General features: G+C 31.1%; 1 protein-coding gene across 3 annotated transcripts in view; it reads left to right on the forward strand.

Annotated features, from left to right (window-relative positions):
- The window catches only part of LOC122630057 (protein phosphatase 1 regulatory subunit 3B), a 43,669-nt gene that overhangs the window by 1,514 nt on the left and 14,208 nt on the right, over positions 1–27,947 (forward strand). The gene's annotated exons all lie outside the window — the stretch shown is intronic.

The following is a 27,947-nucleotide window of genomic DNA, read 5'->3' on the forward strand; positions in this document are numbered from 1 at the left end:
TTAAAGCATGAAAATGTAGCTAAGCAAGCGTAAAGATGGCGCCCGTAACGTATAATAAATGTCTTGGACGAGAAGCACCATGACTTTCCTAATAAACGTGTCATGTGGTATTTTAAGTGCATGGTAAATTTATTCGAAATCGATAACGTTTCTTTGATGCGATGTTTAATAAGAAACGTTTCGTATTTGATCGACGTTTAGTATCATTTACACGCATACACACACACACACACACACAATTATGTAAATATATTGTAATTGTAAATAAATATATATATATATATATATATATGTATGTATAACCACAATTATGAAATGATCGAGAAAATCTAAGAAATATTTTCTTCCAAAATACATATATATATATATATATATATATATATATATATATATATATACATATAAATATATATACACGTATATATATACACATATAAATTTCGTAGTTTCTAGAAAGAAAAAAAAATTCTGACCTAAAAGGTCTCGGAAAAGATCGTAATTTAAGAACGTGTAGAAACTTTCGAACCATCCTGCAGTCAATTTTAAGGTTAGGGAAAAAAAACGCGTTGAACGTATCGTAAACGAAGGTCGATATCGTCTAGAAATGTATTATTACGAAAAATAGTTCTATTTTAATTTAGATTGCTTAGGATAGAAAAACGACAAATTCACGAATTGATTGTTATTAACGTTTCAAATATTCTTTCAAGGCCTCGTTCGTTCCTTTATATATAGATATACACATACAGATTCAGAGAACAAAGTACGTTACAAATTTGACTGTGTGTGAGTGAGTGAGTGAGAGAAAGAAAGAGAAAGAAAGAGAGAAAGAGAGAGAGAGAGAGATCATAAATAATCATTTGACCCAGTAGCCTTCAACGTACGGATGGATCCATCCTTGCCATCCTCGTAGAAAATTCACCAGCTTCATTTTTAGGATCTTATCACACGAGTATAAAACTTTTAACACTTTCGTCTACGTTTACAGTTTACGATTACGTTTTAATAAACGTTTATTCTCATAACATAAACATCGTTCTAATCTTCCTTTCCTTTTTTTTTTTTCGATTTTACTTTTTTTTTTGTTCCTATTATCATTTTCTTTTTTCTTCCTTTTTTTGTTTTTTGTTTTTTCTTAATTAATTAATTTATTTATTTATTCATTCATTTTGTTTCGTTTCGAAAATGGATCATAGAATTATATACCGGCCAAGTTAAGAGTTTGTTCTAACGGGATGAGAAAATTCAATTTCAATATCTTGTACACAATTTGAAGTAACTTCTAAACCAGAATAACGGTACTTCCCTCGTTCTCATCTTCGTCGTAGTCGTAGTCGTCGTCGTTGTTGTTGTTGTTGTCGTCGTCGTCGTCGTCGTCGTTGTCGTCGTCGATGAAAATCTTGAGTAATAATCTCTCTTACAACAACGTAAATACATTAGTGAGGTTAGAAATAGAGAATGAAAGAAAGAAGAAAACATAAGAGAAGAGAGATAAATAATTTTTATTACATTAAATACGTAAAACGATTGTCATCGTTGTCCTAGATTTCTTAACTCGGTTTTTTCTAGATCATACCGGCGACGATCGATACGATCTAAATCGAGATATTTATTCCAATAATAAATTCGCAGAATTCGAGATATTTTATCACACACACACATATATATATATATATATTTTTATATATTTATACGCAGTTATTAGATATCTTTTTTTTATTTTTACATTTTCCAGTTTTACGTTCCAATTGTAAATAAATTTTTTTCTTATCACCGTTATCACGATCGAAATGATAAAAAAAAAAAAAAAAAAAAACGAAATGGAATCGAATCGAACGATTAAAAGCAAACGTAATATCAAATATTTCCATTAGCATTTGACATACACATCGGTACGCATATGGCGAGGATTAAGATTAGGTTAGGAAAATTTTCTTGTCATTTATATAATACAAACAAAAGTCGTTTGTATTTATAAACACAATGTAATCTATTATATCTCGTGAAGTATGTACTTTGAATTTTGACATCTTTCATTTCTCGTGTTTTCATAAACAAATAAGATATATAATATAAAAAGATCGATTTTTCTCTTTCTTTTTCTTTTTCTCTCTCTGTCTCTTCTCTTGTATTTGTAAATACTGTCACCTACAAACAAATTATCTCGTACGAAATACTTCGAATATTTTAAATCGAATATTGGAAATCTTTAGTCACTTATTTTGTACAAGCAAATAAGCATACATAGCTATCGATTACATATAGCTACCATCGAAATTGTCTGTATGGTATACTTATGTATGTATGAAATGCATTGTTTATTTAGATATAATTTCATTCAAAGATCTTTCTATTTTTTCTTTTTTTTTTATCATCTACTCTATAACGTTATTTAGTTAGATTATAAAATATCGAGAAATTTTTAATTACATAGAATACTCTACAATGTTATCTACTTAGATTATTAAATGACAAGGAATTTTTTATTACACAAAAAAAAACTATATAGTATATTTATTCGTGCCTCTTATACACCAAACGCTTTTTTCAATACAAAATATTAGTTATTTATTTATTATATATATATATATATATATAACATTCATATTATATGTATTTTAATTGAAATATAAACTATTAACAATTCCGTAATATTACTTATTACATAATACGTATAAAATACATATATAATACATATAAAAAGAGAGTATCGATTTCTTTCTCTCTCTCTCTCTCTATCTCCTGAATGTCTGATTGCATACAGTCCGTATTACGTCACTCGAAAAAAAATACGCCTAATTCGATCGCGGGTCTCCTTGATTGCATTTTCGTCGTCAAACATATATATATATATATATATATATATATATATATATATATCTATATCTATAAATACACACACATACTTTCACACGTATCTCTCTCTCTCTCTCTCTCTCTCTCTATATATATATATATATATATATATATATATATATATACACATATGATATTTTAGCGACGCAATTCTTCTGCGTTTACATAGGACTTAATGTTAGGATTTATGAAAGAAGTGTAAAAGTATACGAAAGAGAGAAACGAGATTCTCTAGCGAATCGCGAAAACGTATACTTGGACTACTCGTTCCACCTAACGGCGCATGTTTACGTACATAGATATATCACACATATGTATTATGTACACACATGCACATATATGCATACATATACATACGACGTACGTATATACGCATGAGAGTACACTTTGAAGGAAAAAAAAAAAAAGACAAATAAGAGACAAAAGTTGTGTCCTCCTCTTTCCTTCTTCTTCTTCTTCTTCTTCTTCTTCTTCTTCTTCGTTTTCTTTTTCTTGTCGTGATAAAGAAACACACAGGGCGGTTTTCTTACACACGCGACACTGTATTATGTTCGTACTTTTTTTATAGAAACTTAATGTGCACTTGGCAGACTTGTTAATTTGTAGTCCTTCGGGATACGCCCGAAGGATATGCAAATTTAGTCGAGAGAAGTGTGTTTTATAAATTGCAGACACATATATATACACACACATATATATATATATATATAAAAAGAGAGAAAGAGAGAGAAAAAGAGACGACTTGTCTCATTGGCACATCCAACTCTTCGTTATGTAACTGTACTTTGTATGCAGTAGTAGCTTTCGACGGTCAAAGGTATATATACATCTTTATACATTTATATATATATATATATATATATATATATATTATTCACGAATGTGTCGCGTGAAAGTTACATATCGACGTACATGACTATCGATCGAACATTTCTTTTTTTCTTTTCTTTTTTTTTTTTTATTTCCTTTGAGGTAGACTTCCGCCAGTTCGGCTAAAATTCAAGTCGGCTGTGCCGTTTCGTCTTACGAAGAATTATCTTTCTAAAAAAAGAAAAAAAATTATTGTACAAAACGTGGTTCGAAACCTCGAACGTTCGACTTTATCTTCGAAGAAACAGATCTATACAAAATACATACACGCATATATATATATATATATATATATATATATATATATATATATAGAATGAGTAGTGTGTCTCGAAGAACAAATCCCTCTTTCCAAGATCGTTGGCCGTTTATTGCTGGCAAGTAACTTCCGTGATTCGTTAGGGGGTGGTAGAAGTCGAGAGATGATCTCTCTGTAGAAGTTACACGAGCGGAACCGAAGCTCTAGAAAGTACTTACTTACTCCTTCTTCCCCATTATCTATTTGTTTTCAAAGAAACAACACATCTGCCTATCTATCGTGGTATGCAAATAAAGAAAATCAAAAGAGAGAAAGAGAGAGAGAGAGAGAAAGAGAGAGAAAGAGAGAGATAGAAAGTGATTAAGCGAAAAGAACACGCGTTACAATATTGTCTAATCTTTGATGTATTGCATCTTGGATAAAGAAGAAGAAGAAGAAAAAGAAGGAGTAGGAGAAGGAAAGAAAAGTGTTATGGTAGAGGTTGTCAGGGCCGTCTTTGCCATGAGGCGTTATTAAATGCAATTTACCAGGCGCATTACCAACAACTTGAGAACCCATATTGGTTGAGAATCATATTTTGAAACAACGATAATAAAAAAAAAAAAAAAAAAAAAAAAAAAAAAAAAAAAAAAAAAAAAAAAAGAAAAGAGAGAAGAAAAAAAAACATAGTCTAAGAATTAAAATCGAGGTCAGGAGAAAAAGAAAAAGGTAAAAAATTGAAACAGTGCAAAAAAAACAAATAAAGAAGGGATAGGAAAATAAAAAAGAAATTGCGAACTAAATGAATTCGATTAATTCGAAACATTGAGTTGAATCTTCGTGATATTTCGTTTGGTATCAGGTTTTTATTAGGTTGCTTTAAAATATGAGTATAAATACGATATTGGGGGTGATTCTCCACGATCGACTGAAAGCCGGCTCCTGACCTCGTGACAACGGAAACGTAAATAAATAAAGCTCGTTGTCCGTTAGTCGCCTTCAATGGACGGGACGACGAGCATCATCGTCGTGTAAAGTTAAATTTAGCTGGCATTCATGGGAGAGCAGATAAAAAGAAATTCTTTCCTTTCTCTTTCTCTCTCTCTCTCTTTCTCTCTCTTTTTCTCTTTCTTTCTTATTCACTCTTACTCTCGCTGTTTCATTCTTTCTTTATAAGTTTTATCATTTTATGTGGTACGATGCATATATATGTGTGTGTGTATGATGTTGTGTGCGTGTGTGTGTTAAAGATGTGTGAGGCTCGTACGGAGGCTCGTTCTAATATGATTAACACATCTTACTTGTGCGTGCGTCAAGATCGAAGCCGGCCGGCCGGTGGCCGGCCGGTCGCCAGTGTTCTTTTTATTTCTTTATTTTCTTTCTTTTTTTTCGTTTTTATAAGAATTAAAATGTCTATATATTATATGTATATATATATATATATATACACGTGTGTGTATATATTATATATATATAGGGTTTTCTTTTTTATTTTGTTTTGTTTTGTTTTGTATCTTTTTATTTTTATTTTTTTTTTTTTTTAGTTTTTCTAAGAGGAGTTACACATATGCACACACACGTGTATATATATCGTGCATATATTAATAGGCTTTCTTGTATTTCTTCTTATATTTTTATTTTCATTATTTGTTTTTCTACGGTCTTTTAATTTCTTTATTTCTTTCTTATAATAGTTAAGAGTTATATATAGAACGAGTCTCAGAAGAATTGATAGACTTTCTTTTTTCTCTCTCTTTTTATTTTCTATACTTGTTTCTCCGTGTTCTTTTTATTTCTTCATTTCTTTTTTATAATAGTCGTGAGTATGCAAGGTGAGTCACGGAAGAATTGGTAGATTTTTTTTCTTATTTCTTTCTTTCTTTTTTTTTTTTTTTTTTTTAACCAATCCCTCGACGACCGGATCATTTCGTTTCACGTTTAGATCAACGTGTATGCGTCAAAGAGGATTGATTCATTCTACCGAGATCATTCACACCACGTAGAAATGTTTTTCTCTTTGATATATTTCGATCGATCGTAGATAGACAAGTAGATATATGTATGTACATATATTTATTTGTAACGAGTTTTCATTCTATATATACTACACACACACACACATACAATTTTATATATATAGTACATATATATACACATGTATATACATACATACATACATATGTACACACACATACACACACACATATATATATATAAATATATATATATATACATATTGATCTTCCCTTCTTCTCTCATCCCTGTACAGATTTAGATACGAGGATATGAATTATCCTACGGCAGTACTACGTACTTACGTCGGATAAATTTTCTTTTGCTTCTTATTCTTCTTCTTATTATTATCATTATTATTTTTCTTATTCTTCGAGCTCTACCAGCGTGAGTCTCTCTCTCTCCCTCGTTCCAACTTATCACGACCGGTTATTCCATTCGTGGAGGTCTCCGATGACGATGATGGTACCTGCCATTTAAAAAATCGTACGTACGCGTTCGGAATAATTTCTTAAAGGGTGATTTACTCGTACCCCGTACATCTTCCTTCTCTCGTTGATTTCTTCTTAATGATTTACATCGGAGAAGAAGAAAAAGAAAAACAAGGAGAAGAAGACGAAGACGAAGACGAAGACGAAGACGAAGACGAAGACGAAGACGAAGACGAAGACGAAGACGAAGACGAAGAAGACGAAGAGAGAGAGAGAGAGAGACAGAGAAAGAGAGAGAAAGAGATGGCAAGGATTAGAAAGATGAAAATTTCTTTTCAAAGAGAAACGAGATGTAATCGTTAATCTCCTAACGATATCAATCGAAAAATAATCTATTTGTATGGGGGTCGAGAAGTTACGACCGTACACGTTCGTTCGTTTGTCATCATCAATAATCAATCCATCAACCAACATCTACCTCTTATATATATATATATATATATATATATATATATATGTATATTTATATTTATATATACATACATATATATATTTTTTTAATTTTATTTTTCGATTTATCAAAAGAATCTCTTTCTTTCTTTCTTTTTCGTGAGAAGATTGAAAAATGTTATACTACAAATCGTTGATTAATATAAACTAACGTGTCGTGCAAAACGCTCGTAAAGTAAAGGTCCTTTTATCTCCATTATTCTCTTTCTATTTCTCTCTCTTTCTTTTGCTTTTTCTTTCGTGCCATTTATTTGCACGCAAGTCAGTCGTCTCGTGAAGCATATCGGACATGCATGCATGGGTGTCCATTGAGTATAATTCAAACGACAACGTGCGCGTTATATACATTATGCATATTTTATTATTATTATTATTATTATTATTTTTTTTTTCATTATTTTTTATTATTTTTTCGTCCTTTTTTTCTTCTTTTCAAACCTTGTTTTTTTTTTTTTTTTTTTTTTTAACAGCTATACATTATCTCTCTCTCTCTCTCTCTCTCTCTCTCTCTCTCTCTCTCTCCGTTTGTCTTTTCCTTCTAGACTCTCTCCTTGTCTAGCAAGACAAGACCAGCAGGCTCTTATTCTCATTGGAGCGTGCAAGACGAACGACCGATCAATCCAGAGATTTCCTCTGAAACCGGCCCAACGACTCTCTAGAGAAGTCTACTAGAGTAACACGCTTCTCTGCGTCCCTTGTGTTCTCTTCTCTACCAACAACTCTCGTGTCTGTGTGTGTATATATGCATGCATGCATGTATGTATGCACGATGTATGTGTATATGTATGTTTATATCTACGATGTATGTATGTATGCATATATATATATATATATATATATATATATATATATATCTATGATTTATGTATATATGCATGTATGAAAGTATGAATGTATATATGTATGTACGTTTGTGTGTGTGTACGTGCGTGTGCTCTCGTGCCCTCGCACCTACGTGCACGCGTGTTTTCCGGTCACTCATCTCTCTCTCTCTCTCTCTCTCTCTGTTTCTCTCTCTCTTTCTCTTTCTTTTTCTTTCTTTCTCTCTTTCTCTTTCTCTTTTCTATTCTCTTATTCTTTTTGTGTCGAGAGAACGCCCATACCTCAGGGCCCGAACGGACCCACACGAAGGAGTCAAAAGAGAGAGAGAGAGAGAGAGAGAGATAGAGAGAGAGAGAGAGAGAGAGAGAGAGAGAGAGAGAAAGAGAGAGATGCATTAGATTCGTAGCTAAATCCACACACCACGCAAGTTCCTATTCCACGTTTCGCTTCCGGAGAAAGTGCCAGGGGCTACTTCAACAGATGGCTAATTTTTTTTCTTTTTCTCTTTTTTTTTTTCGTCTTTTCTTTTTTTCTTTCTTTTCTTTTTTTAAATACTTTTTTTGATATCTCTTCTCACCTCGAACTTTACGTAATTAATATCTCGAATATAGAAAACTATTTAGATCTTATTATTAAAATTTGTTATATGAATTTTGTGAATAATTCTAGAGAAAAATGTATATTTATTGATCGTTTGTATTGATGCTATATCGAATTGTACTTTTAAAATGACCCTGACATTTACGATTGAGAGGTTATGGTAATCAATGTTTAGAATAACTGTCTCTAACCAATTTGTAATCATTTGATAATAAACGAAATGAAAAATAAACAAATGTTTAATTTTTCGTTGATAGATACGTGATATTGTTTAGATTTCAAAGAAGAAGAAAAAAAGAAAGAAAGAGTTACATAAATATTTTTAATCATAAATAATTTTAATCGGAATTATACAAAATTTACGACGAGGAGATTAACGTAATCAATTTTTAAAATAATTCTTTCCCATCGATTAACAATTTATTCGATAATTAAATGCGAACGATCAAAAGTGAATGAATATCTATAATATTTCTTTTCTCGGTTATTACAATAAATCATGTTCCGATCGAATTGCGTATTAGGAATGATCAAGATATTACTGTAAACTCGTGTTTAGAATATATCGTTCCTAACGATCGCATTAGAAAAAAAAGAAAAAAAAAAAAGAAAAAAGAAAAAAAGAACTGATAGGAAGAGAAAGAAAAAAAAAAGAAGTACGACATTTTTTTTTTACACGTGATATACTCTCTTACAGATCTATGAAAAGTGTTAGATATCTAATTCATAAATAATCGTAATTGTATTTAGAATGACTTTCATTAACCGTATAAAAGTATAATAATAATCATTTAATAGTATATATAAAAAAATCGTCTAATATGGTTATGGTTATCAACATAGATGATAAAATTATTTAATAAGAATAAATGTGTGTCGATAAGCTTTTATCTCTACTGTCTCCTGATTCGTCTTTTGATGTCTCTCTCTCTCTCTCTCTCTCTCTCTCTCTCTCTCTCTCTCTTTTTCTTAAAAAAATGTCAAAGTATAGTAGTAGATCAAATTCATGGCTCGTTGTTCAGGAGACTCGCGCGTGATTCATGAGGATTAGCTTCGACACATATTGCTGATATGAGAACAAGAGAAATAGAAAAAGAGAGACGGATAACGAAATATGTCTCTCTCTCTCTCTCTCTTTCTCTCTCTTTCTATTTCTGATCAATGACCGAGGTCGACTCAATGTAGCTATCTCTTTTCAAGTGAAACCTCAACATGGGTTAGAGAGATATAACGATATAGTATTATGCCTTTTCTCTTTCTCTCTCTCTCTCTGAATCTGTGTCTGTTTCTGTCTTTCATTTCTAATATAAAAATCAACCAAAGAATACCTACGTACTCGCTAAATTTTTCTTTCCTAGATTCCCTTTAATTTCTAGTCATTTTTTAGTCTTTTTTTTTATCTATAGATAATATTTCTTCATATCTTTATAGTTTCTACATAAAGAAAGATTTTTTTTCTGAACGAAGAATGAAAATAACAGAAAAATAGAAAAATTTAAAGAGAGAGAGAGAGAGAGAGAGAGAGAAAGAGAAAGAGAGAAATTTAAGCGGTAAGAAAATGTTTAGCAGTCTTATCGGTCGCAGATAACAAAATCGTCTTGTTTGTCCGATGAAGGTCGTTGTCAGGGTCGAATTCATTTTAATGCGAACGGAAACGCATAACATATCATTGTTTTTTTTTCTTTAAATGGTGAAAGAAGAAGAAGAAGAAGAAAAAGAAAATCCTAACCTTTCTCACCCGTTTGAAAAAAGATCACACGTGAATCGTATTCGCATTAAGCTCGCAATCTCGAAGCGTTGTTACGATTTTTTGCTTTTATCGTGATCGATAATATCTTTTTTCGTCGATTTTAAATGGGACGTGGTGATTGCCTCGTGATATGTTAGTGACCCTGATTATAGCGCACTTTAATAATTATTACGATCCGTGATCGATATATATATATATATATATATCCGTAATTTATATGCTCTTTTACGTGTATGTGATTTATGATCGAGATTACATCACTATGTCTTACGTGACATTCCTCTCTTTCTGTTTATCTTCGATAATATCGAAAAATCAATATTTACATATGAATAATAATAATCTTCTTTTTTTAAAATGGATATTGTCCTTAATAAAAATTTAATTTGTTCATTACAAATTTAATTCTTTCAGTAAATTTGATTAATAAAAGTAGATTTTTTAAATGATATGTATCGAAACATTCGATTACAAATCAATAACGACAAATCTTTTTAATTGATCAATTGGCAATGTTTATTTGTCATAAAAAAATTTTCTTTCAACTCTAAACAAGCAATAACTCTTCGTAATTTCTTGATCAACAAAAAGTTAATTTATGAAAATAAATTTACTTAATAAAAATATCGATTAAATAATCGACATATCGAAGAATTCGATCATAAATCATCGAGAAATCTCTCGGATTTGTTTATTAGTAATGTTTATTACGGTAGATTTAATAGATAGAAGAGTATCGATCCTGTAGTTAATCGATATATCGGAGCATTGAACTATAAATAATCAAGAACGATCTACTGTAATCCCATCGTTAGAATGATTTATAAGCAGCAAATCGTTTGTTCCACGCTGGAGCGGCTCGGAACAAAAGGTAGTCTTGAGTACTTAACTATAAGTAAGTACTTACTTACTTACGATCGAATGTATTTCGTTATCGACAGAAGAAATACAAATTATTAGAGGTATTCAATACACGTTTCACTCGTACTGTGGACTTTTGATTATGTCATATCTGTCTCTCTCTCTCTCTTTCATTCTCTGTCTGTCTGTCTCTCTTTCTCTTTTACATTGCTATACGATATGCTGCTTTCGTAGCAGACGCCAAGATATTGCATACGTATTTGATTATGTGTCTATGTCTGGCTCTATCTGTCTGTCTGTCTGTCTGTCTATCTGTCTGTCTGTCTGCTGTCTGTCTCCGTGTGTGTCGCACACGAGTGTATCTATGTGTGATACGTGTACGTGTGTATGTATGTCAGGTATTAATATAATCTCGTACGAATGCACTCGTATCATTCGAATTGCACATCATTCCACGTATTAATCGTAGTCAATGGTTATCTCGAATATCTCCTTGTTACGAGAAATCCTTTACAATTTCATTTTCATTTTCGATCTTGATCGACAATCATTTGAAACATTTATAATTTTAAGTTGTCAGTGATTTCATCAGTAAGTTATAATTCGTTTGATATATCTTAGCATACCTCGTTCGTTATAAATCGCCAAGAGATTTGTATTCGTATCTATGATCCATCATCCGTCCAATCCTTCATCGATCTTTTCAACATCAATTTTAATTACAAATTTTTATCTATCCTACCTTTCATCGATCATTGTAATATCCATTTTAATTATAAATTTCATTTAATATCGTCATTGATTTTATAAAGTTGACATATCTTTCAGGATATTTTATTTTAGCATAATTTTCAAGATCTTTTCGGAGATCCAACGACCTTCCTAACACTTGTATCCAATCTGTATCAAAATTGTCAAACGTTATTCGTTCTATAAAAATTATTTCGATTAACATCTTTCAAGATATTTTATTTAGCATAATTCGTAAAAATATCTTTTCAGATCTATGATCTATCTATCCTTTATCGATCTTTCTAAAACTTATAATCAATCTGAATCAAAATTTTCAAACGTGTCATTCGTTCTATAAAAATTATTACGTTCGATATATATATATATATTTTTTTTTTTCTTTTATTTTAATAAAGATCTCTTGAAATCTACGATCTATCAATTCTTCATCGAGTTCATCGTGTTGATATGAAAGTCTGATTTTCAAAGGTCTCTTAAGCGTCATTTTTAAACGGAGTATCGTGCTTGAAAGAGGCTCGCAAGGACTCTCGTAGAAATCATTGATGCGATTCATACATCATTTCACGATTATTACAAGAGTATCGAAGAAGTACGCTTTATAATACGAGAGAAAAGAAAGATACATAGATATACACACACACACACACACACACATATATATACAAGCGTATATATGAGTTAACGAAGAAGTTGAAAATGATGGATGAAAAAAGGATGCGATCGATCCGGTCGAAAGTTATCTCTTTTTCTCTCTCTCGTTCTATAACATTTGCGTAAAAAACGTTTACAACGCGTTTCTTCGTAAGTAATTATTAATGATAAAACGACGTATATATCGGAGCCTCTTTTCCTATCTTAATGCTTAAATTTAGAACGGTCATCCGTTCGCAAATACTGATTTAACGTGCCGCCTTTCTTTTTCTCTTGCATATAAGTACAAGCCCGTATAAACGTATAGAGACACATAGATATTCAAGTATACACACACACACACACACACACACACACACATTATATATATTATATATTACATATATTACGTATATTATATATATATATATATGTGTATATATATAGATGGTATAATGCAAGAAAATTAACTCGTATAGGACATTATTCCGTCTTCGAACATCTCTCCTCTATAAATAAAAGATAATTGCGATTACGTACTATATATACAAATCTTAGATATGTATAGATTGGATAATCTCAACAAATGTGAACGTATATACGTATATGCATACGATATAGTGTTGTTAGTCATCGTTTAGGTGATTAAACCTTGCTTTCTATTTAACATACTCCGCCTATCTGTTTCTTTTAGATACATACTTGGTACACACGCATGTGCATACATATATATATATACATATGTATACATATGGAAGACAATTGAATCGCATAAAATACTTTCCTGTCTTCTTCGTACGGCTCTCCTTTTTTTTTTATATTCCTTCCTCGCTTTCTTGCTTTTATAGATAAACCGTATTGATTATTACGTACGCTATATTGTAATCTTTTCGATATTCCAGGATAGCACGTGTGTCCAAATAATCTCAATAAATGTAATATACATTTTTATATATATAAATACACATACACACGTACGCGTACGCACATATACACACACAGTTATGTTGGTAGTCAGTCACCGTTTGGATGATTAAACTTTGCTCGGTAAGATTCCGTGCGATCGTAGGCTGGTATGAATATATCGAGTAGAAAGAGAAAGAGAGAAAGAGAGAGAGAGAGAGAGAAAATAAGAGGATATATGTCGGTTATCAGGTCTCTTCGAACCAGAAAGTCGATTTGATAAGACGTCCGCGTAGGATTCGAGTTCTCTCCCTGGCGCCTTCGTCAAAGTGAAAAAGACTCTTTCGAGTCTTTGCCTAGTACGATATTACGAGGATGTTACGACGATGTTACGATCTTACGATGTTACGACGACTACGACTACGACTACGACGACAATGGACGCACGCGTGAAACGAAAAGAAACGCGTGTACGTCTCGTGATAATACCGGACGTGTCTTGTGGAAATTTACGGGATATTTAGGCGCGTGCGTTTAACAAAAAGATAGACGGATGGACCGACGAGTAAGACGGATAGATAGACAGAGACAGAGAATTACGAAAAATGCTTGTAATGTTTTTAGTGGCAATACCTTATATTTTTTGGGAGAGAAAGAGCTTCGAACTCTTTATACTTCTTTGAATTACGTATTATGAATTTGTTGTAATAAATGGATGTGCGAAGAGAGAGAGAGAGAGAGAGAGAAAGAGAGAGAGAATTACGACAAATTTGTCAAATGTTTAATTGAGAAAATTTGGGAGATCTTCGAACTCTACCTTTGAACTTGTACGATGATTTTGTTGCAGTAGAGAATGAGAGAGAGAGAGAGAGAGAGAGAGAGAGAGAAAATGGAAGAAAGACGGAAGATTACGAAAAATCGTGAAACGTTTAATTCAGAAAAAAATTTGGGAGACCGTCGAACCCTGCCTTTGAACTCTCATTATGATTTTGTTACAAAATAAATAAAGAAAGATTACGAAAAATTACGGAATGTTTAATTCAACAAATTTGAGAGATCAACGAACTCTGCCTTTGAACTCGACGTACGACGATTTTGTTGTACTAGGTAGAGAAAAAGAGAGACGAAGAGATTATGAAAAATTGTTGATTATGCGAAATGATTAATTTCAAATATTCAGATCCTCGAAGTGTATTTTTGAATTCGTACGATGATTTTATTGCGATAGTGATTATGACAGATAGATAGATAGATAGAGAGAGAGAGAGAGAGAGAGAGAGAGAGAGAGAGAGAGAGAGAGAGAGAGAGAGAGAGAGACAGAGAGAGATAAAGAAATAGATAGATAAATAGAGAGACAGAGAGGGAGAGAGGAGATTACAAAGAATTGTTTACATTTAGATTTATGAAATTTTTGAAAATCTTTAATCTCTCCCTTTGAAAGTAAATAGTATTTTTTTTTCTCTTTGCCAAGGAAGTATAAAAAAGGTAATAAAAAATGATTATTAGGAAAATCCTTGTTGTCCTATTCGTTTAATAAAATTCCAAAGAAAGAGAGAGAGAGAGAGAGAGAGAGAGAGAGAGAGAGCTTTGGACGCTGTTTTTTTTAAATTACAGTTCGACAAAGAGAGAAAGAGAGAGAGAGAGAGAGAGAGAGAGACGCAAGAAATTAGAAAGAAAAAATAGCCTACTGTTTATTCCAGAAAATTTCGAATATCTTCGAACTCGATTCTCTACTCGTCTCCCTTTTTATTTATTCATTGATTTTCAATAAAACCCCCCAAAAAAAGAAGAGAGGTACAGAATTAAAGGAAAAAAAAAAAAAAAAAAAAAAAAAAGGAATGTTGTTGGCTCGTACAAAAAATTCCAAAGAACGTTCGTAAGATGATTTCGTTGCTATTGAGCAAAATTAAAAAAATATATATGATACATTACAATTATATAAAATAAAAAAAAAGAGAGAGAGAGAGAAAGAGAAAGACAGAGAGAGAGAGAGAGAGAGAGAGAGGGAGAGAGAGAGAGAGAGAGAGACAGATAGACAAACAGAGAGGTTACTTTCATTCTCTTCGTTTCTTTCTCTAGAAAAGACTGCCATCCTTTCTTCTTTGGTGCTTTCCCGTTTGCTTTCTCTAATCGGTAAAGCGCACCATGGGGCACGAGCCTGTCTCGTGATTCTAATCACCCAGTGGAAATTTCTGCTACGCGCTAGTTCGCGAAAAAAAATTCCGTTTATCTCGCCCGCCCGTCCGAAGAGAGACAGACATTCTCTCTCTCTCTCTCTCTCTCTCTCTCTCTCTGTGTCTCTCATTCTGTCTTTTTCTGTCTTTCTCTGTCACTCTGTCCCTTTGGCTTGTCGACACATATGTAACCATTAAAATTCCCGGGCTTTTTCGAATTCGTATGTGGGACACAACGTTACGTATATTTATCGTCGCATTTGAAAAATTGCAATACTAAGTACTAACATAGATACTTAATTTATATTTATGCGGTTATGCATACTTTCCGTGTCGCGATAAGTTTTATTGAACATTTTAATTAATTAAAGGATTCGAGCGGATGAAATCAATTTCTTATGCAACTTAGAAGGGTTATCTTATCTTTTAATGAATGCTCTCTCTCTCTCTCTCTCTCTCTCTCTCTCTCTCTCTCTCTCTCTCTCTCTCTCTCTCTCTCTCCTTCTCTTCTATTAGATAGTTTCTTTATATTTTTCTTTTTTTCCTTTCTGTCTTTTTTCCTTTCTTTTTTATTCCATTTGTTTTCTTGAACTAATCAACGTGATTATAAAATAATAAGGAAATGTTGTTGCAAATGCTTCGATTAATTTTGATCTATTTCTTTTTCTTCTTTCTGTTTCTTTTTTTTTTTTTTTTCTTTTTTCTTTTTTTTTTCCTTCTCCAACGCGATTATAAAATAACGAGAAAGTGTTGTCGTATGTTTTGATAGATTCCGATCTATTAATTTTTACTTTTCTCTTTATTTTTGTATTAATTTGTTTCTTTCTTTCTCGAACTAATCAACGAGATTATAAAATGTTAATGAGAAAGTTGTTGTGATACGTTTCGATTCATTTCGAGATTTGTTTTTATTATCCTTTCTCTTTTAAACAAACAATCGTATATCATCGATATGTATATGAAGACGTCGTTTAGATGGCGATAGAAGAGAGTAAAAAGATGAAAAAGGAGAAGAAGAAAATAGAGAGAGAGAGAGAGAGAAAGAGAGAGAGAAAGAGAGAGAGGTGCGAAAACGGGTGTTCGTTTTCTTCTTCGAGGATCGCGTTTCTCATAGGCTTGCTTATGTTTCTACTTGTGAAAATGCGTGTCTGACCTATAAATCCGATCTTCCAGGGCGCGCTAACACGATGGCACGTAATCTCTTTGACGAAAGTACGCGCGAGAGAGTTTCACCGAGGAAGAAGGAAGTGGATATCGCGAAGTTATTACAGTCGTTCGAAGATGACATTTGACGATCTTTTTTTTTTCTTCTTCTTCTTTTCTCTTTCTCCTTCTTCGTAATCTTTTTTCTTCTCATCTTTTCATTTTCTTCTTTTGTTTTTTTTTTTATTTTTATTTTTCTTTCTTTCTTTTTCTTTTTTTTTTTTTTTTTTTTTAATATTTTTATTAAAATTTTCTTACCTAGGATATGTAAGTTCGTCGTATGTAAAAAAGAAAAAGAAAAGGAAAGAAGGTAAACGATATCGTAATTTTCCATTTAAATAATTTTCAATCTTCAATGTACTATGTGTACTATCGGAATATTTATTTGTTCGTTAGATTAGAATTTCGAGAGATTAATAGATAATCGTGATACGCGACGAGAGGGGAAAAATGTTTCGATGGTCTCGTTCGAAATTTTCTTCTTCGAATCTTGAATTTCTTGAAGGGCCTTGTTGTTAAAATTGAAAATCTTTTATTTATTTATTTATTTATTTATTTTTTTCTCATAAATAAATGTCAAATAAAACGTGTTTGGCAATCGATCGATACGAGAGAAAAATATGTTCGACATTCTCGTATTGGATAAAAGGATCTTATCGAGATCAAACAATTTTTCTTTCTAAAACGTAGATTTATGAGTGATCGTTTACAAAAAAAAAGAAAAAAAGAATGAATAACTTAATAACTTCTCCAACAAATAATTAAAAATCAAATCCCTGTATGTTTGTCCTGTATTAGACAAAAAAAAAAGTGAATAATTTAACAACTTTTCCTACGAATAATTAAAAATTGAATCCGTGTATGCCTGTTCTGTATTTGAAAAAAAAAAGAGAGAGAGAGAGAGAGAGAGAGAGAGAGAAGAAGAAGAAGAAAAAAGGAAGAAAAAAAGAGCTGAAAAATTTAACAATTTTTTCTTTTATGATATCGTAATTTGAAGTTAAATCTGTCTCTGTGTCTCTAATGTCTCTATGTCTATATGTCTCTGAGGTCTCATATTTGAAATTTGACAGGTTAATAAATAATCGAGATATGAGAGAGAGAGAGAGAGAGAGAGAGAGAGAGAGAGAGAGAGAGAGAGAGAGAAAAATGTTTGACATTCTTGTTTGACATTCTCCTGTTGGAAAAGGGCCTCTCCGAGCGTTGACTCCGAAACGTTCTCGTACGGTTCGTCGAACCGAGCCAACAAGAGGCAATAATGCCACGCACGGGCTCGTCTTTCGAGCCGAGCAAAGCAAAGCCAAGCCAGGCCAAGCCAGGCCAAGCCAAGCCAAGCCAAGCCAAGCCAAGCCAAGTCAAGCTCTCTGTGAGGTTCAAGGGCCGACCCAACTCCCTTTTCCATGATCGTTTCTTTGAACAGATATTCATTAATTTTCTTTTTTTATTTATTTACTTTTTTTCTTTCTTTCAAATTTCACCAAAAATTTCCAATCTCTTTCTGTTGGATATGTAAATAATTATATAACGGATAATCAAAGATTTCGATGTCTATATATACGTGCTCGAAAATTAAACTTTAATTTTAAATATTTTGCAAGATTTAAGAAGAAAATTAATTATTTCGTTATTATTTTGTAATAGGTAGAAAAAAGTCGAACGATAAATTTTATTACTGTTTTTGTTCGCTCTTTCATTTTTTCTTTCCTTTTTTTTTTTTTTTTGTTTCTTTTCGTAACGGTTAAAAACGAAGAAGTTAAGTTAAAAATGATGAAATTTAATTATTTTTCTTGCAAGAATTACAAAAACGAAGAGAGAGAGAGAGAGAGAGAGAGAGAGAGAGAGAGAGAGAGAGAGAACAAAATTAAGTCAAAAATGATAAATTTAATTACTTTTTTTCTTTTTCGTAATTTTTGTCATTTTTTTCCGTCTTTTTGAGTTAAAAAGAACATTAAGTTAAAAATGATAAATTTAATTACTTTTTTCTTTTTCCCCCTTTCTTTCTTGGCAAGAGTTAATAAGAAAAAATTAAGTTAAAAGCGATAAATTTTATTACTTTGTTTTTTTCCTTTTTTTTCTGGACCAGGATTTAGAAAAAGAAAATAAAAACAAAAAAGAAAAAAGAAAAAGAAGAAGAAGAAGAAATTAATTCGAATGATAAACTTTGATTACATATATTCATCATTGACTTAGGTAATTAACTCAGGACAACTTATTTACTTCTCGATCAACGAGCGTTGAGTACGTATGTATACATATACACATATATACATACAAAAGCATGTGTGTGTGTGTGTGTGTGTGTGTGTGTACATATATAAGTTGGTTCGTCGTTCTTCTTGTGTGCCTGTCACGCGCTTGTTGCCTGATCAGAAGCGAAATTTAAGAACCGGTCTTGTCTCTATTTACGATACGCGAATCTATATTTTGATATCGAGTTTAATCTACCGTATTGAACATCATTGACGACGACGACGACAAACGACGAAGACGGCGACAAACGACGAAGATGGCGAGGACTGTTGACTGTAGGTCAAAGTATCTTCGACTACTATACGTCGTTGAAATAAAATTAAAAAAAAGAAAAGTGGAAAAAAGAAAAAAAAAGAGAAAGGAGAATTACGCCGCCAAAAAGAATTACATAACGCATTTTGGAAATTTCTTTTCGAAGAATCATAAATATTTACTCTTCTTCGACATACGTATATTTTATAGAGTTGGAAGAAGAAAATTTGTAAATGTATTTTTTTGCTTGCATATACGTGTATGTAGATGTGGACGTAGGTATAATACAGTACGTTCGTGTAATGAGACATGTAAATATTGTTGAGAATGAATTTATAAATATACGGGTCGATAAAAATATCGAATGTAACGTCGATACGCGATTGCTTTTACAGAATGCTTCCTGTAATAATGTTTCATTGGTAACAATATTTCGTTGGAAATTATTCCTTTAGTTTTCTACGATTATATATCGTCATTGTAAAAATTCTAATTCGATATATTTATATAACGTTATTTCAAAAAAATATTCCATTCTCTCTTTCTCTTTCTCTTGTCGAATATTGATAATATAAAGCCGATTCGAAAAATATTCCAAACGATTTCGAAATCATGGGAATAGCAGGCATAACAGATATTTCAATTATATCTATCGTTTCTTTCTATTTTTTTTTTTTTTTTTTTTTTATATCTTTTTTCTTTTTTTAACACTACATTAGATTTAATCTTCAGGATTATTAGGCGAGTCAGAAACAAAGTTCGTATAATACACACACGTGTGCATGTACACGCGAACATACACGTAAGCACATACTGTGCATATTATTAGCTGTTTACAAATTATTTTTAGTAACAGGTAGGTATATAAATGGCAAAGAGACGATGGAAATATTTCAAGTACGAGTACGAAACATCGAATTTATCTATTTATACGATATAAATTTCATTTTTTATCTCGAACGCGTGCGTACGCGTGCGTGCGAGAGAGAAAAAAAGAGAGAGATAGATAAATAAGGTATGTGTGTGCGTGAGAAAGAGAGAGAGAGAGAGAGAGAGAGAGAGAGAAACAAACGAGAAATAGAATAAAAAAAAATATATATAATTGATCCCCCGAAATTTTCTTATAATTTAAAACATTGTCAGGATTTGACCGTCACGCGAAATATATTTACGTATCTCTGATCTTATTTAGCAGTGATCCAAAATACGAGGGTGAGATGACACGATAATAAGGTGACGGTAATTTTGACTTTTTTTATCAGAAAATATCACGTAAGAGAGAAAAAGACAGAGAGAGAGAGAGAGAGAGAGAGAGAGAGAGAGAGAGAGAGAGAGAGAGAGAGAGAGAGAGAGAAAGAGAGGGAGAGGGATAGAGTAATAAACAGAAGTCATGTTATAGCGATGAACCAAAAAAAGTATATATAAGGCATTAATACGATTTATTTTTTGCCTCGTATGACATTATTATCTTTCAACGAGGACTTTCTTTTTTTTTCTTTTTTCTTTATTTAATTTTGTTACATTTAAACGATAAATTTGTAATCGTTTTAACCACGTTTTGGATAATAATAAAATAATCGTGCGAATAGTTGTAGGTATATATGCATATATGTATATGTATATGCATGTATATATATATATATATGTATGTATGTATGTATGTATGTATGTATGTATGTATATTAAATCGATTCTTACATCTTCCAGAATTTTATAATTTATCATGATTATCTTAACGATAGATATGCATTAGTTCGACTAGCTCGCACGAAAGATATATATATATATATATGTATATATGTATGTATGTATATAGATAGATAAATAGACAGAGAAGGAATTCTCCCTCAATAAAATTTCTCGCGTCGAATTAACCAACTAATCTCTTATCGATAACAACGAAGCTTATGGTAAACTAATGTAAGCTTATTGAAAATCAGCTTGGTCCAATGTAAATTTCTAATCTAAAGGGATTTTAACGTAAATATCCTATAAAATATACGACTCGATCTTATCTATACTTGTTACCATCCCGACTCCTTTACCCCTACGCCTACCTATACTCCCCTTATCCCCCATAATTTACGATCGTTGGATACTAGAAAAGAACGTTTCAGACTATTAATCCTCGATGAGTTTAAACATGAATAACGTTAATCCGGTTCACCTTTCGTACGTAACTATATAAACTGCATACATGAAGATACATATGTACATATATATATATATATATATATATATATATATATATATAATACATAAGCGTTAATATGGACGGAAAAATTTTCATTCAACGATAGCGATACGTTGAAAAATAGAAAAGCAAAAAATTTATTAAATAAACAAAATAAATGAAAGAAACGAAATATAATAAACGAATGAACGTGTTAAATATTTCGTTTTTCTAATTTTTTCAATTTTTAATTTTGAGATTTTTATTAAGTAAATTTTCGTTGGATGAATTTTTCATTTTCTTTCGTTTTATCTTTTATTTTTCTTTTTGCTCTTGGTCTTGTTCATCTTCTTTTTCTTCTCTTCTTAGGTCGATCCATCTATCCTTTCAAATTTATCTCCTCGAAGATCTATTCATATATACATGTATTTACGCCTACGCATGTGCTCTCCTCCATCGGACTTGATGAAACTATCGAGGGAGGAAGCTTCCTTATTGATTTTAACTGCGAATGAGGGCTTCTCTCTCTCTCTCTCTCTCTCTCTCTCTTTATCTATCTCTCTTAAAATGCAGAAGGAAGGCCTTTATGAACGATCGCTAGATTTTATATTACCAATATTAAGGTCGCTTTCTCGTTACGATTTACTTGAGTAATTAATGAGATGAAGAGAGAACGTCCTTTCAACGTTATAATAATAATAATAATAATAATAAATATAATAATAATTATTATTATGATAACAATAATAATAATGATTATTATTATTACTATTATCATCATTATCATCATCATCATCATTATTATTATTATTATTATTATTATATTATGGAACCCGGACCTTTCAAAACTGGATCATGCTAAAGTAGAAAGGATTCTTAAAAAAGAAAAAAGAACGAAAAACAAAAAATAAATCTTTAGGATCATTAATCTTTTTCACATTTCTGTGACTAAACTCTCTATTTTCTTCTTCGAGTTGACTCAAAATAGTAAAACGAAAATTTCAAGTCACAAATGCAAGAACAGACGCATACACGCACACACAGAAATAGACAGATAGACGGAACCAAACACATACACGCGCGATAATGTTTCCATATGTCATTTCCTCCGAGTCGTTAGATTTATAAACGATAGATCCGAGGTTTACTGTGTTTATTCTGAAGATAGTTCCTTTCTATCTTTCCTTTTTCCTTCCCCTCTCTATCCCTCCACTTCCCTTTCCCAACAAAGACACCGTTAACTTCGATGACGTTGGTCCAGCTCGAATAAATGTTAAACTCTAGAACAGAAGTCGATCCTATCTACTCCCTGGTATTTTAAAAATGGCTACGGTACGATTTTCACAAGCAGAACCAGACGGATTCGAAATTGGCGCGATTCGGACGATTGGACGAAATCCAAAATTTTCGATAGAACCGCAGGAAGATCGGCACCAATTCCATATCCCAAATTTTTTATTTCCGAACAAATTTATGGGTACACAGATCTTTTTTCTTTCTTTCTTTCTTTCTTTCTTTCTTTCTTTCTTTCTTTCTTTCTTCTTCTTTTTTCTTTTCAGCGTTTTATTACATTTAAAATACACCTAAGTGGCGCCTTCTTTCGTTTCTTCGTAAATATCCGTCTAGGTACTACTCACGTACACATAATACATACATATATGTGTGTCTTTATATATGTATGTGTTTATATATCAATGCATGTATATATGTATCTATGTATATATCTCTGTGTTACATCCTTTAAGAAGAACCGACGATTGGACTTGCTCCAAGGGCGTGACGTTCCGCGGAGGTTCACTCGATCTAAGACGGTGCACTCGTCTAAATTTAATACGAGATTGTCCGAAATAGTCCACACGACTGCGCAATTTTCTACCTCGGACTTTAGCGGAGTAGGAAAGGCGGAGGAGACTGCATCCACGAAACGTTACAATTTAGTAGTTTCGTATACTATCTAACTACATCTATCTCATTTCTCTTTCTCGTGCACTCACTCACTCATTCGCTCGATCATTCGCTCGCTGGCTCATCTTTCTCGTTCTATCTCTGTTAAAGATGACTAATTACGATCAACAAATTCGATATTTAGACAATATTTCACATATTTATTTATTTATCATTTTTAATATATATATATATATATATATATATATATATTAAGTAATTTTTTAATTTTTCACTCAATATTTTATATCCGATATATAACATTTACTTTATTACTTGTCCAACTTTAATCGATCGATTTACTTAATTTCAATTAATTTCATCGACAGTTGTTATAATTCTATTTTTTTTTCTTTCTTTCTTTTTTTTTCTTTTTTCATTTAAGATCACATCCAAAGGGGTAGAAAGAGAATGAGAAGAGATGTAATTAATTATTTTATTATCCCGATTGACAATTCGTTTAAAATAATTGGATAACAATAATAATTTCTTTTTCACTCTCTCTTTCTTTTTTTCTCTCTGCTTCTTTACATAAATACTTATGTATTATATAATAAGGAACATATCGTTAGTTCGTAAGATGGTTGAGATTAAGGAAGGTCGTGGATCTTGGGAAGCACGAGAAGACGAATTACCACCATAGGAACTCCGGTAGCCATATTACGTACAAAACGCGTCGATAGAGATCTCTTAGAGTGTGTATCCCTTGGTCACGCGAGAAAAAGAGAGAGAGAGAGAGAGAGAGAGAGAGAGAGAGTGAGAAGGATAGCATATACTTAATATAGTACACGTACATATATTATTTTGTATAGGTATATATACCTATACATACTAAAATAGTACACGTATATATATATATATATATTATTTTATATAGGTATATATATATATACCTACACACATATATGCAGACACAAAACACACACACGTATATAATAAATATACTCAAAGAACATGAGCTATCTCTTCTCTCGTTGCTGGTGCATCGCAATTCTTGGAATTTATTATATTACTTATTTACTTGAAATAATCATTTTGCCTCTCTTTCTTTTTATTTTCTTTTCTTTTCTTTTTTTTTTTTTTTCTTTTCCTTTTATAAATATTACGGAATATCGAATTAAGGGGGTGTGCGCTTAAATTTCTTTATATCGGACCTGATTTTACATTTCTTATCTTCTTTTAAAGACAGAGCGAACGAGCGAGCGAGAGATAGATAGATAGGGAGAGAAAGAGAGAAAAAGAAAGAGATAAGTCTACTTTCGTCAGAATAAAAGAAGATAGTCTCTTATCGTTCATTTGCTTCTCGTACGATCGATCAACCGATATATAGGTATGGACGTTCCTTTCCCAACAATTTCAACGGCATATTCTTATTATTCAGCATATTCTTATTTGATTAATTACTTCAATAAAAATTTATGACGCACGAGGGATAATAACATTTCTCTGAGGTACTTAATTCATACATTTAATCATTTATCTTCTTACAAAACATCTCACGTGATATATATATATATATATATTTATATATATTTATATATATATATATATATTGTATGTGTATATATGAGGTAAATCAATAATTGTATTAACATTATAAATCATAGTGAAACACATGAGCTTACGAAAAAAACATATGATCATGAATATAATAGTCGACCTTGAACGAGATTCATCGTCTCTTTCCTCTTACATATTTTTTTCTAACTTCGATAAAAAAAAAAAAAAAAAGAAAAAGGAGAAAAGAAAAAAAAAGAAAGAAAGAAGAAAAAAAGAGAGAGAAAAAAGATATGGCTTAATACGGTTACGGGTGAATCAGCAGATATTTTTTTCTTTTTTTTTTTTTTTTATTCTTTTTTTTATTTTCTCAAAATATCTCGTCGACTAATCACTTTTAGACGTTGTACTTTAATACCGACTTATTCCGTATGGTACCGTTCCATTTAAAAAAAAAAAAAAAAAGAAAAAAAGGAAAAAAAAATATCGATGACCTTGAAATCTCGTCAAAAAATGATCTAGAGGAAGCCTGTCGTCAGACGTACGCCGATTGAAATATTATATTTTAATTTTGTAACAAGCATTTTTTTTTTTTATCCATGAAATCAAAGTATATAGTATCATAGTACATAATTATTGATTCTATGGTGATACGTGTTATTTATTTATTTATTTATTTATTTATTTCTTCGGTCATCTTTTGAAAGTTTTCGCACGTCAAAGATTACAATTTAACGTAATTTAAGGATTCGCTTGACACTTGTTAGCAATTTCAACAAATTGATTTCTCGTTCTTAATATCGTTCTTAACACTCAATAATTCTTAAGACCATAGATCCAACCAGATTTATTCTAATCTAATTAGAACCTAATCCAACATGGGGATCATTTAACATCTCCGGAGACATAACACAGAACTCGAATATCGTTCCATGTAAAAATGCAGTTGGACAAATTCTTCGAAACTTGCGTCAGCCGGATATCGCTTGGCGATACAATAAGCCTTTTATTAAATTATGGACCAATCAGAATCGTAAGGGCGATTGATATTATCATAATCGAATAGAAACGAAAAAAAATTCTATCCTTGGAAAGTTTCGTAGATGGTCAGCTAGATAAGTTTAAAGGAAGATCAGACAAATGTTTCAAGTCAATCATAATTTGTTTGTTTTCTATAATAACTAGTCATTAATTAGTTAACAAGTCTATAATTAATTCTGGAATCTATATTCGTTGAATTCATGTTTTTTAAGGTGAATCCTTCGGTAAAGGTTTCACTGTCTGACCATAAACTGACCATCTTAAATTATGCCACAGAACGTAACATACTACACACATATATATATATATATGTATGTATGTATATTTGTATATGTATATATGTATATATGTATATGGCTACGTTCCTTCTGCAAAGGAAAGGCAAGTGCTCGATGGACAGCCGTCTCGTCGACTTTTTCGTCCTTCGACGGTAGTCAAATAAGAAAGGAAGAAAAGTAAAGGTCGTTTCTCGATTTGATATTTCTCCTATGCATTATACATATATATATATATATACTACCATGTATATATGTGTGTATGTACGTGTTTTAATATTTCGAATATTTCAATTTATTGGAAGAAGAAAAAAAAGATCCTAATTCAAAATCAAGAAGTTCGGTTTTGTAGTTTTACGATGTGAAGAAAAAAAGAAAAAAAGCAAAAGATAATATTAACACGGAAAATCAGGAGAAAATGTGTAATTGATTTTTAAAATCAGCTTGGTAGCTTTCTGAGCTATCTTATTTATCTAAGCATATTAACTTATGGTTAGTAGGTATATATGTATTATTATCTTGTACTCTACCGTTTAAAAATCACTATATATGTACATACCTATCTGTATATTTTATTTTTTTTATTTTATAAAAAAAGAAAAATGTGATCACACATATATACACACACATACACATATATTTTTTAATATATAGTATAAAAATTATTTATGTACTTAAGTAAATTGCCAAATATCAAATTACGAGTATCCATCTTTAAAATGAAATACATATAGAAATATGTTGGCTAACTTATGTTTAATATATCTGTAATATATATATATATATATATATATATATATATATATATATGTACCTACCTACGTATTACATTTGTCGAGCATGAAACGCTTATTATTCTTCGTATAAAGTACAGATAAAACAGAGATCAAAAAGAATTCTCTTATTTTACATCGAAATAGCTTAACATTTTATTTCGAATGAGGACGCATACGAATGACGACGATGATGATGACGATGATGATGACGATGATGCATCGTTACCGTTTTAACTATGTAAATACAAGAACAGATATGCGGTTTAAAATTTGCATAGAGATTTTCGAATCGTTAAACCTCGATATACTCGGGACACTGAGATAATAAATTAAAAGATAAATAAAATTATATTCGATATTTGTCTAATATTTCTACGATATATTATATATATATATATATATTTATATTATATTATATGTACATATATATATTTATATTATATTTATATTATATTACGTATATATATATTATATATTATATGTATCGTAGAAATATTAGACAAATATCGAATGTAATATTATTTATTTTTTATATGTATATATATATGAATATATATATATATACACACATATATAGTTCGTCCTTTGTTTACAGCATGCAGTCTAACAGTCGACAACCAGCGATACAAGTTTATTATACTCTTTAGGACCTGACAAATTGATAATATAAATAATTTATAACATTTTATGATAATAAATCATTTCACATGGCAAGTCGTTGTAGAATTCTTCTTAACGAATGCCATCGAACTTAAAAAAAAAATATATATATATATATATATAGTTTCATTAAAACAAAAAAAAATAAATTTCTTATGAAATTTTCTCTATCATTCGACCTGCAAAAAAAAAAAAAGAAAGAAATTGATACCAATACGTGCCTCCGTCGTATCAAAACAAATTTGTTAAGAAAAAATTATTTTTTTGCTATATTCTGTCCTTGACGAGATATCTGAATTTTTTAAGATAAACGGTACACCATATATATATATATATATATATATATATATATATATATATATATGTAACGGTTGAGAAAATTTCTCGAGATGGAATCTTTCAGATTCTGAAGAACATCGATTGTTCTCGAAATGATAAAAGATAGAGACAAGTTGTAAATAAAATATC

Source organism: Vespula pensylvanica, chromosome 6 (assembly GCF_014466175.1).
Source record: "Vespula pensylvanica isolate Volc-1 chromosome 6, ASM1446617v1, whole genome shotgun sequence".
Classification (NCBI taxonomy): Eukaryota; Metazoa; Arthropoda; class Insecta; order Hymenoptera; family Vespidae; genus Vespula; species Vespula pensylvanica.